General features: G+C 33.3%; 1 protein-coding gene and 1 long non-coding RNA gene across 3 annotated transcripts in view; one reads left to right on the top strand and one right to left on the bottom strand.

Annotated features, from left to right (window-relative positions):
- Window positions 1-1974: 1974 nt before the first annotated feature.
- LOC113464224 (uncharacterized) lies at window positions 1975-11926 on the bottom strand. 2 transcript variants are annotated; one of them, XR_003389068.1, is made up of 3 exons: window positions 11464-11926; window positions 3743-3860; window positions 1975-2301 (listed from the first exon to the last, which is right to left on the bottom strand). It is a non-coding gene; the product is annotated as an uncharacterized LOC113464224 (long non-coding RNA). The 2 variants fall into 2 exon arrangements; XR_003389069.1 differs by lacking the exon at window positions 11464-11926 and adding an exon at window positions 5056-5230.
- Window positions 11927-12468: 542 nt separating this feature from the next.
- LOC108624222 (putative low affinity copper uptake protein 2) overlaps window positions 12469-13268 on the top strand; it is a 44264-nt gene continuing 43464 nt past the window's right edge. The window contains exon 1 of the mRNA XM_026812961.1: window positions 12469-12545. The gene's annotated coding sequence lies outside the window, so the exon portion shown is untranslated. The remainder of the gene's footprint in view (window positions 12546-13268) is intronic.

The raw sequence follows: 13268 nt of genomic DNA, 5'->3' as shown, positions 1-13268 counted from the left end.
ATCTATCAATCTTATGAATTAAATAAAGATAAAAAACAAAAAGTTGCACGGGAAGTAATCAAATTCAAATTAGCTGTACTTGAAACTTATTTTTATATTAAATGGAAGAAACAAACAGTTTCCTTCTGATGATAATAAATATAATAAACAAGATCTCATAGAAAACGTAAATTTTGAAATAAAAATCTAAGTAATAAAATTCTAGACTTTTCGTTAACTCACCATACTCGACATTTTGATCATGTTTAATAATGTAAAAATATTCCTGAATCCGAACAAGTCACTGGGATAATTATTATCCTCTTATACAATTATCTATTGTACACTATACTATGCGCACAGTATTCGCGGTTTCACTTGTACTCAGTGACGGAGTACGTCACCGTTATTTCGGATTGCCGTTCGCCGAAGCGCGCACAATTTTCACTTCCCGTTCGATTGAAAACTGAACTTGTCGCTGGAGACCAGGTATTCGCCAAAAATCGGTCGATGACCATACAAATTACGGCGAATGTCGATATGGCTCGCGTAACGTTGGCGCTCGCTTCAGTCAACGAAAGAACGACTTCGATGACGGACGAACAGAACGAGCCTAAGGATTACGACAGATTGGTCTCTGCGTGCTAACGTAAGAGATAACGACCAACACCGGATAGGCATTGGAGTACTCCTACCCATACCACTCGCAAACCCGTAGAATTTCGCCGCGAGCCAGAACTGACTGCGTTTTCTTCGTAACTTGACCGAGACGTTTATCGTTTTCGGGACCTTGATATCGGAGAAAGTGCACGTCTATACTATCGCACATACCTCGAATTTATGAAATCTCATCAAGAGATTCCATCGTACAGTAGATAAACAAGCGCACACGTTTTGGAATCGAATAATTCTTAATTGATCGATCCGATTTGAGTTCTTTCGAGAAATTTAACGAATCAGTTTACGAAGTTATATATAAAAAATGAACTTAGCTAAAACTGCGAGCGTAGATGGAGAACATCAATTTTTTTCAACCTGTGATGTAATAAGTATGTTCTTTTTGTTTTCACTATACCTTTTCCTCAACTAATATAAAATGTAACTAAAAAATGCAGTCCAAAGTATGATACAAGTTAACATTTACGAAAAACTTTAAGATTGCACTTTTTATATTGATACCCTAAATGTGCATAAACATCTGCAGCGTACTAACTTATTCATCACGATCATATCATAACCATTGAACTGGTATGATTATTCTTGATAAGATCGTAAAAAATTTACTAAAAGGAACAACAAGCAGACACGATTGTATTGTAGAATAGATCAATGAGAAATCTCGAGAGAAGCCTTGAGACACTGCATCAATCAGCAACTACTGTCTTAATTAAAGACCGCACTGTACTTTATTTCTCAGACTATACATAAAGTGGCTGAGAGCTGCCTAGTAATTACTATCGTCACGCATTAAACGTGATAGGGGAAATAATGACAATATGGCAGAAACTAACAGTCTAGACAGAGATGCTGTCTTATGTATGTATTCAATAAACATTCAAACGAATGTATACTTTTTAAATCGTAAACTTTAATCCGTTAGTGGATTAATCATTAAAAAATGTAATGTTATCGCTTCTGGTTTGTGTGATCAGTTTTAATCGCAAGAGAAGCGAATGAAAATTACTAGCTGGACTGTTTGCTCTATGCTATATACATATTACGTTACTCCGAAGTAGAGAATAAAATTTTCGCAGAAAATGAACATTTCCGCGCGTAACTGCGTATGTTATTTTCTAGAAATATTACACACGTGCCTGGTGTTGTATAACTCACTGTTTCTTTAATCTGTTATTTTCATAGACACAAAGAAAATGATTGCAAGCTTAAGTCTTTTATTTATAATCATTTCACGTGATAAATATATATCATTACAGAGGTAGTAATTACTTAATTTTGTAAAAAGTTATTCAGGACTAAAAAACTAATATTTGGGATGTTTAGTAGAACAAGGTAATAGAGAAAGCATCAGATGTTAATAGATTCATTGTTATGTACGTGAATAATAGATTAGATAATATGTAGATTCTTTCTTATCAAAGTAATAACTATACCCATGTCAGTTACTTTTGTACAACGTACTTGCAAGTATTCTTCTCCTGCACTCAACTTCTTATTAATTATCGCGAGTTAATCGACTTTTAGGAGTGTTTTTCGATTAACATGTGCATTTTGGCATGTCTCCTTGAAATATCTGTAGATAAATTCCGCTATCTGCTGTATCTTCATACACATATTGCTACTTGTCGTGAAGAAGTCAATGATCTTAAAAACAAAAATTCTTAGCACGATTTAGCGAAAACTATGTTTTAGATACTTCACAAGAAATAGAAAATTCGCATGAAAGATCGTTAACGCAAACTTGTGTTCCTTGAAACTACTGTCTTACTCACCTTGTGATTAATGCTAAAAAGGGTGCGACTAGAGTATTCTATCAATTTACTATGCATGTACTAAAGAAATCATGAAAAGTGGAATAAAAAAGATGCGTAAGTCACTGTAAGATTCTGTATCTACAAAATTTTATGAAAATTCTTCAAAATACAGAATAACGAGTTAATAAAATTTCTATAACATCTTCACCTTGTGATTGATACTAACGAAAGTGATACTGGAGTATATCTACTTAAATCATGAAAAATGCAATGAAAAAAGAAATATGTGAAGCAATGTAAGATTCTATGAAAACTTGTTCAAAATACAGAACGAGTTCATAATTTGTAAGTTCTAAATTTGTATGTTCTAAAATCTTAAACTGATTAAAAGCTAAAGATTAGAGTTGTATGTCTTGATTAAGAGACCGTTATCATTAATCAAAACGAGCTTCTATTTAGTTTAGTCATTTTCATTGTATACGAAGACAGATATCGTACTTCAAGTCAAGTAGAACTGTGTTTTACCAACACCTAACTGACATAATCGATAAATGGTAAGAAAGATACTAAACCTAACAGTCGATCAATTCTTCTAAATCGAAAAATGATAATACTGTCGACAATGCAGAATGCAAATTTTAATGATAAATTGTAATTATAAAATTTACTCATTTTTTTTTTGTTATACTAATTTGTCCTTATTCTAATTACTTTTGAAAACCAATTATTAACATTATGTCCGATTTTATAAAATGGAAAAAGAGACCCTAAATCAAAATGTGTTTATGGGTAAAAATGCGTGGGATATGAGAAATGAAGGTTACGAGAACATTGCACTCGCAGTACGGGACGTTGTAAAGCACAGAATGCAGTTATTTTTGTAAACTGTTGTGACTGGTTTCGATGTTGTTAACCTTGGCTGAGATCTCGAAACACATTTTTCAAGCAATTTGAAGAATCGAAAAAACAATCTGTTTTGCATTTTCACTTAGACGTCTGCCAATTTTCCAAACAAGCGCATTAACGTAAAATCGTAGCAATCAAGATTATTTCCGAGTCTCTCGGTCTCTCGAAATTAAGATGAAATTGATGCAATGTATCTTCCTGGCAATGTTACTTATTTCGTACTACTGATTCATCAAAATCTACTTATAATGCACTAGCTTTCGCAATTGTACTTCGAAATTGACGACGAAAGATCTTTTCTAAATTAACAACGCATAAAATTGTTAGTATACTAATTTAGTAATAGAACATGCATTTTAGAATTATCCTAAGTAAATAAAAAACAATTTTGTGGTTGCATAAAATCTGATGAAAAAGACACTTACCACGAACGTAGGTATAGTAAATTGACAAGTAGAATTTTTTCTTAGTATTTACGATTCAATCTTAAGGTGTATAAAAGCAAACCAATGATTGCTACCAAAAGAGTCGAATGGTACATACCTGTAACAGAAAAAGAAAAATATGTTACGAAATCAAGCAATTTATCGATCTGTTGTACCAGAAAATAATATTAATCATAACTTCTACATATATTAGACTTATATCATTTATAGTTTACGTAGACAAAACAATTTCCTATTTTAGGCGTCCTTTAAGTCACGTACTTACTGATAATAATCGAGTTTTTACTTTAGATAATCAACGTACAGTAGATAAACACAGATAAGACGATATAATGATCGATAATTTGTATTTTTGAACAAAGAGAAGTAATGAAATAACGGGCTAGGTTGTGCAATGAATCATTACGTGAAGATTAAAAGTATAATTGAAATCAGCTTCATATTACGATAAGTATACTACAGTTAACATTTTATATTATGTATTACATGTTTATAGATAGAATTCTTAAAGCAGCTTCAAAGCTTAATGATATTCGTACAAAGTAAGATAATTAAACCTGCATGTATTAAAGTAACTATCTCTGATATATTCTCAAGTATAGTCAGTAAAGGGAAAAACTGAATCAATACTTTTTTAAAATTTAATACGTTTTGTCAAATCGGACCAAGTGATTCGAGTTCCTTTCAGTGGTTAGATGGATTACTTTGTTAAATGAGCTGTAAAGAAAGTTTCAAAAAAATTGAAATTGGTAAAAATTGTGAGGAAAATTTGAAGGTCGTTTTTTCTCAACTTTTTTATTTGGACATGTAATGAAAATTTGAACAATATTATTATATTTTAACTATTCATATGAGATTATTATATGCTGAAAATTTTATTGAAATCTATGAATGCTGAAAGAAACGACAAGCATAAAAAATAACGATTTTAAACCAAAAGTAACAAAATATTAAAAATATATTGTTTAAATTTCTATTATAAGTCCAGAATACTTGAACAAAGCTACCTTCACTTCTTGTCTCACGATCTTCAACTACTAAAATATACATAAGTGGTTTGAACCGTTACTAAAAAAGTTACTCAGTTTTGCTCTTTACTCTATTTCAAGTATCACTTTTAATAATTAGTGATTATAGTAATTAGTACACGTGACATAGAATGCAATTTGCATTGTAAAATGCACATGCCTACTGTTGAACGGATAAAGTCATTTCCAAGGCTTAAGATACGCAGGTAACAATAACACTTTTCACTAATTAAAACGGACGATTGATCAAAGTTTGAAACGTACGTCGTCGGGTATGAAAACCGAGATCAATCGCGGTGGTTGTTTCCTCTTACGTCGCGCCATCTTATGTGCCAATTAACCGGAAGCAATTTCAATGTGCTAAGTTCCACATGGAAAGAGACGTATGCGTGCAGACGACGACCGACAGTCGACACGAAGCAGTTCGTCGCGCATCGAACTGGTTACTTGAACCACTGACCAGGTACGAGGAAAGGTACATATGCCTTTGTTTCTCGACCGCATCGGGTCGTCAGGGTTATTGTATGCATACATTCGCCATGTTGATTTATGAAAATTTATGGATCACTATTTCCGTGACGTGATCGATGAAAGCTCACGACCGACAAAATACGTCAAAATCTTATAGTTTTGTTGTCAAGTGAGTTTTGTCGATAATACAATTAATCATCAGATTTTTATCAAACTCAGTACAATGGTAACATTCTGCTTTATTACGTCACTATCGGAGTCTATCCCTATATGAATTACTATATGAAATGTTGCTTCAATTATTATTATTATTAATCTTATTATATTAATTATTGTACTTGTATCAATTATTATGTAAAACATTCTATCAAATATTATATTAAGCATTCCAACTCGAGGTTCCATATACGCATAATTATCTAATTTATGTATTAAAGAAAATAATGCAAACGAGAAAACACGTGTTGTTACCTAAAGCAAATCAAATCAGGAAACTGGTATTATACATATACTTAAAAGATTTAGAGATATGCCTAGCATAAGTAGTTGGTAAAATTATGCAATTAGTAAAGAGAAATCGATATATGTTGAAACTGAGTGAATAAAATTTGGTGCCTAAACGGTTCGAGGAGGTATGGGTGTCCATAGTGTACACGAAAGAAAAAATTCGGTACATGATTATCATTTGAAATTATTCACGACGAAACTTGAATACACATGTACGTATATCCGGTTACGTCGATGCATAACGAATACCTATTGTAACAGTGTACCAGTATCAAAATTATTTGTATCGTAGTATGTTAAATACTTTATGTCGTCCATTTTATCAACTATTATCAATAATAAGATATATACATATAATTAAGATAAATAAACATTAAAAGCTTATTTTATCTCTTGCAAAACACAAGAACAGACTATTTCAAGTCACAAATCTACAGTCAGTATCACTACAGATACAAATATATTTGCAAACTTATCTGATTTCTGTTTTGCTCTACATATAGCAAAGTGATTGCACGTGTGCATCGTTTGAGATACAGCGCAATAGAGAAAACGCGCATCAGTCGCGGCAAACTGCCAATTATAAATTTATTATCCGAATCGCAATTAGTCTTCAATTTTAACAATCAACTGGAAAATAATAAATTCGAATAAAAAGTAGCACTGTACTAATGCTAATACCAATTAATTAGCAATAGATTATGGAATATCGACGTTCTAATTATAATTCATTATTATTTTTTCTACGCACAATTAACTTTTCCTCTGAACATCAACAAAAAAAGACTCAAATATAGTATTTTATCAATAGCTAATATATTATTAATTTAATATATTTATAATAAACAGTTAACCACTATTCTTTGAATTTCATCTTCTCTTTCGACAACTTTATAAAATTGAAATATATCTATTTAACGAAAATCAGCTCAAAGATTCATCTACATATACAGCACATTTTGAATACTAGAATTCGTGTGTTGAGAAAAATGTTTCCCCGAATTCAGATCGCGCCTGCCATTACCGCTACTTTTTTTCACAAAGAACGCGCTTACCCTCGTGTATTTCCATACAATTATTTTCGCAATCGAGGCCAATGTACGAGAATTCAGAGGAAATTTTGGTGATGCGTCGCTTCGTGTGATAAAAAGAGCTCTGCGATCATCGACAACAAGCGCGTGTGTGCTCGCGACCAAGATATTTATAATTCACTAACGTAAAATAAAAGTTCATTTGCTCTCTGCCACCAATTAAAACGTTAATTATAATCAAAAGAATTATCCAAAAGATACGCTCATACTCCAGTATTTGTCTTAAGATTTACGATGAACACATTTTTCTGCAATAAAACACTTGGATTGGATATTTAAAGGACATTCTTTATTTGTGCAATATAAATTGTTGCCTCGTGACTTTTATTACTGCCTATTGGCTCTTGCACAATGACTCACAATTTCTTTAGCTCTGTAAGTAAGAGGATCACCTTATAATGAACAGGATCAAATACATAACACGTCAGCAGATAATGAAATAACATATATGACATCCTGCAATTTAAAAACTATACTTTCATCTAAAAATTTGAATCAAACATTAAATATCGAATAATTTCGTACTATCCACCGTTAGAAATAATAAATGAATGCTTAATGAAGAGCAACGTACAGCAGCAACTTACAATTCCGACGACTCAAAGGAATACAACTGATTTGCTGATAAAGTCATTCCGTAATCATTCATAATATATTTTTCTTAGCAAATTAAGTTTGATTTTTAAAATTCATGCAAATTACCACACTGAGCTTGAATTGAGGTTTACACTCGATAAAAATAAAATCTACAATCAAATATAATTATTGTTTTTTGATACGTGGACACTATGAAATAATTTATAGGCAATAATTACGTGAGTAAATAGATAGTTAAAAAATAGAAACGGAATTCGTTAATCCACTTAACCAATATGGGTGACCTGGATATTCAAGGATATCGAAGAAAATGGTATAGCCGCTACTTATGTGGAATTGATAAAAAAAACCCGTGGAATCTATCCTGCCTCTTGTACTTAAGATAATAATAGTTTCTTTAACACTTATAATTTATTTACTACCTTGACAAACTAATATTACTTCTTTGGAAGGAATAAAAACTACATATTCTAAAATGGTGAAGGCAATAATTAATATCAAAAACGTTCATCTTTCCTTTAGCATTAATTATTCAATTGTTATTTTTATATCAATAATAAACAGATGCTATAATAATATCAATAATAAACAGATTTATCCGATACAATAGTATAAAAAAAATTATTTATTTGGTCTCTTTTATCAACCGGAAAATTGCAGATGCAAGAATCGCTCTTATAAGCAGAAGTAGAATATAAAAATAGAATAATAAGAAAGAAAAGAGCGTTAGGAAGATAAAAACAGATATATGAGAAATAAATACTAAAGACCTCAGTGTATCCGACTAAAAATAACGAAAATCTCCTAACTGTAGGTCATCGCAAGGACTCAAGGATACACGTGATAACATATTTTGGACACGGCTAATATACGTTCAAAATAATGAAATATACATTCCTAATAATGCTAAATCGCTAAGATTTTTTACGTTTTAAATTATATCGACGAAATAAAATATTCAACACCTGCATTCATTGTATACGTGATCTTCAAATAAGTAGTCTAAATTACAACGAATGCGATGAATTTTAACAAATTGCCAATGTTCTTTTATAAATACCGGATTAAGGTTTTAAGTCACACAAAAAAGATTTAGTCAAACCAGTGCTGATATCCTTGGAATATATTACTTTTATAAAAAATTGTTTTCAAATGTAGTATACAATTAAAAGACAGTTTAATATTCATTTATTATAATAAGCTTATTCTTATTAAAGTGTCTGGTACTTTAAAAGAGACAGTCATATATATTTCTTTTGTTTACACATAAAAAACTATGCATATAATATAAAGTGATAAAAGTCTAATTGTAAGAGCCATTTAATTTACTCAATAATACTCAATGTAAATACATTATAAACGGTAATACAATGAAAACTACACTTGAACCCAAGATTTTATTTATAAAAAGTGGTAAAAGTGTACCTCTTGTGTGAGCTCAGCTGTGTTAGATGGTTCATCTGAATTTTCTGTTGAATTTTCTGGGCCAGGCGATGTCATGTCTCTACTTGGGTCTGTTGAGAGTGATATACTGGGCCCAGCTATAGCAACATCTCTTGTCGAATCTTCAGTATTCAGCAAATATGCATGAATATCATTTAAGCCAGAATTTATTCTATTGTATCTTCCTAATGAATTTAAGTCTTCGAACAAATCCCTCTGATAATTCAATAGCATAGAATCTAGATTCTTTGGATGAATAAAAGTAGGTCGGTGCACTATTGTAAAAGCATCGCTGTGCCATCTAGAACCATTGTTTAGATCTAAAGAGCCTACACCGATGGCTTGGATGTCCAAGCCAAGGTAGGACTCCGGATCTAGTCTTAGCAGCGACAGGAGCAAGGCGAGCTGGAACACCTCTTCATGGTACAACTTCTTAATGCACAACATTGTGTCTCCTATTTACTGAATCACTTGAAATTCTCAAATATGTTCAGTCTATAAATCCGTTTAGCGTATTGTCACAGTGGCTTGGCAGTGTAGTTCGATTCAGAGGATATACTAGACATTAGATAGAAGTAAACAATCATGTTGAACCGATGTTCTCTTAACCCTGTCACAGTTTATTCGAAGGTGTTAAACCATGTTTGCACATCTGTCCACATTTCAATAAAGCATAAGTTGTAAATCGCACTATCTTGTGACACAGAGTTGAAAGGTGAAGTCTTTGTTTAAAGTAGAGGCAGCTGCACGGTTTAAACAACTGTTTCTCCTATCAACACAATTGACAGGATATTTGAATTAATTGAAGAAAGACTCTTCCAAAAGTGCTTGCTGAAGCGACTTATTCGACGTACTGTCAGGATGAAAATAAAGATTTTCGGATCTCTTTAAACAAGTATAGGTCAGTTACACTGAACACAAAAATAACCTCAAAACGCGCACTGGCCACGTCAAACTCGAGCACACTTCGCGCACGTCCCACGCATGCCTCGAGATCTCGTTTGACAATTCGATGCTTTTTCGAATTTCTCGCGACACTTCCTTACCACTGACACGCGAGATCGCGGCTTTCAGAAAAGTTTCAAGATAACACAGTTCGACGATAAACGAGCGAAGATTGACAGATCCGCGAAAACTAATTTACGTACGAAATTTGTAATCATTAAATACTCGAGGCACGCGACAAGCGCCAACTACCTCCTTTTTTAAATCATCTCATCACGACAATGTTGTAATTTGGACCGTGATAACGTTATACTAATGCGATGTGATGCATTTCACAGAGAAACGGACTGAGCACACCTTCCTGGGAGAGATCGCTCGCGATATGTGACTCAGCACTCGCTACGGCAACGTCGTTTCTCAGGGCCGCGCCAAGTCCGAGTTTCTCCCCATGTGCGATATTCGTTTTACATACACTGATAATGCCCGGTATCCAGGGTCGTTGCTTATTCTTAAGATTGTCTTAAGCATTTGCTATTCCTGTCTATCCCATATTTCCAGTCCCTGTCTTGTACAGGAAACAGGAACTTAAGCAAATGCCTAAGGCGATCTTAAATACAAGTAACGACTCTGAATACCGGCCAATGAGTTCTTAAAAACGTACTTCTTTGTCATTTACATAATTTCGCTCTTTCGTTCAGTAAAACATCAGCAGTCTCTTAAACAGTGTACGTACGATAACAGGAAGAAGATAATAAATAATGTAGAATGAATATATGGATAAAATACTGATAGACGTAATAAGAAGACTGAAAAAGGAATCGAAGAAGTAGCAATAAGTATTAAGCTCAATGGATGGTACAAGGATAAGAAAATAAAGGAATGAAAATATTAAGAGCAATTATGACGTACGCACTGCTTCAATGTGCAGATTTAAAACGGACGATGCTTTTTATACATTCGAATATAAATATTCAACTAAAACGTGAAGTATCCCAAGTTGATACGCGCGCACTTATGTAACGATCTATTTCATCGTGTTTTCATCAATTTTTCAACAGAAGTTCATATATTAATTGTATAACAATTTTTTTAAATTCTTTTCGTTACACGCAATTTTTAATAATGTCATTCTCGTATGGTGTAGTTGTAAAAATTCGCATGCGCAGGCAGAATTTGAACTGTCGCAATAGTTTTATTGTTTGCGTAAGCTCATGCACAGATAAGAAAATGTTTTTCTTCACGATTTATCATTCCGATTGGAGAATGCATAAGAGACAAAAAAGTTTGCAATCTTTGTGCGCAAACATTTTGAATTATAGACGAACGACGATACATATTTGTAATTATATGACAGATACGTACATAAGTGTAATTATACTACTTTAAGTAGTATTTTATTTTAAAATAGCTAGCATAGTTTTCTCTGAACGAAGCTATTGAAAATACGCGAACAGTAAATATAGCAAACTTGTAAATCAAGTTCAAAGGTGAATCGTGACGACGCTCGCGGAAAATCGATTGATATTCGATTGATAACTCAATCAAATATGACGAACATTTTTATCATTAGTAAATGCTACGGACTACCAGGTATAGATACAATTATATGTATACCTACTGTAAAGAGTGTCCTTCGCTCGTATATCTATACAGGCAGCAATTATTACCAAAAACGATTGAAATTGGAAAGAAGTGGATCAGATAAGCGAGGCGAGAATAAAGGAATTTCGTTCGTGGTAACGTTGGTACACTATGCGCGGTTGCCATATTTAAATTGCTAATACAAGTCCATGAGTGATCAAGCAAATACGCAAACATGTGTGATCGCCTGGTCTGCAGGCTGGCTGGATGCACTCAGACAGTCGTGTCCGCGAATACATGCACGCGAGGCTTGATCACGCGTCTCGCACAGACGTATATATTACACATTTTCATACGCTACAGGCTATAGATACACACTTACCTTGCATATCAGTTTTGTTGACTTGGAATTTGTTGCATCGCTGCCGGGTGACAACGGTGTCATACGCGGCAAATCTTCCGTTTGCAGCATGACTCTTATTCAATATTAACTGTCAAAATTATGTACATGCGTCAAAGGGAAATAACGTGATCGTTGATCAACGTTTTCAGGAGAATCGTCGCTAGCTGACAAGTGTGGACGCGAGGCACATTACGTCACTTGAAACTTCGCGAGGGAATTCGCAACTCTCACTCTCACTTTAACAAACCGTCTCGTTCGAAGGTACGTATGTGGAAAACTATAAAAATTTTCACGGCATCTCAATTAAGACTCGATGACAGTTGATCCCTGTGACAAAATCACGCGGAGCGCGGTGATGCGATTATTAGGATCGAGGCGAAAGCAACCATCTGTCGTTCCAGCGCGAGATAATTGGAATTTTTCTTCGGCTACGTCACGACGCGCTACAACCGCGCTGTTTGAACGCGCCGCGAAACGACATTCTGCATGCGTTCACGCTCCAACGACGTTTCCGTATCCGACGTGCTGAGACGCTAGTGCGTCTTATTCTACGGTTACTACTTGCTACTGAAATATATTTCAAACGCGTGAGACGATTTTCCATTAGAGTTCTAATCATTTGACTTAATAAAATTGTCGCAATTATGGATATCGTGCAGATGAAAATATAATGCCACTCTTCGCGCGCATCTAAGTAACCAACTGAAGTAATTTATGTAAGTGGAACTGTTTTTAAACAAGTCATTTCGTCAGGATTACGTATCACTACGGTAATCATATTTTTTTTTTAAGAAGAAGCTGGTTCAGTTTATTTGATTCATTAAAACTGGATTAGAATTGTTGTAGTCACAACGTTGTTGTAGTATTGTGTATACTGTATAACAATTTTGTGGATTTTGCTGTATAACAATTTTGTGTATAACAATTTTGTGGATTTTACTTAATTGTGTATAATAATTTCAATAACATTTTTAAATTGATTCTATATAAGAATCTTAAATGATTTACATTTGATTGTACAAATTGCTGTATCTAAATAGTTTATTTGTTTGTATTTTATTTGTTTTTAAACGCCAAAGCCAAAACTATCAGCATCGATGCTAGATCGAGCAATGAAAAAAACAAGACGTAAGTAGACTTGTTCCCTTTTTTAATCTTGTCTCTCCCTAGAGGAAATTGACACAGACCGAATCATTGTCCCACGCTGTACATCTCCAAAAATTCATAAAATAATACATAAAATACATAAAACAATGAATGCAAATGTCACCTTACGAAATTATAATTGTTTAACAATGGAAAGATAGGATTCAGCAAGTAGGATTAGAGAAGATTATTTTAAACATATAATATATTCATTTGTATGCTTGTACATATCTCGCATTCTTTTATACAACAAAATATCTATGACAACAGTACAGTACAGAACAGGGGAAGGG

The sequence above is a fragment of the Ceratina calcarata genome, unplaced genomic scaffold (genome assembly GCF_001652005.2).
Source record: "Ceratina calcarata isolate Rehan_Ccalc_2016 unplaced genomic scaffold, ASM165200v1 scaffold303, whole genome shotgun sequence".
Classification (NCBI taxonomy): Eukaryota; Metazoa; Arthropoda; class Insecta; order Hymenoptera; family Apidae; genus Ceratina; species Ceratina calcarata.
This window is presented reverse-complemented; position numbering and strand designations above follow the sequence as displayed.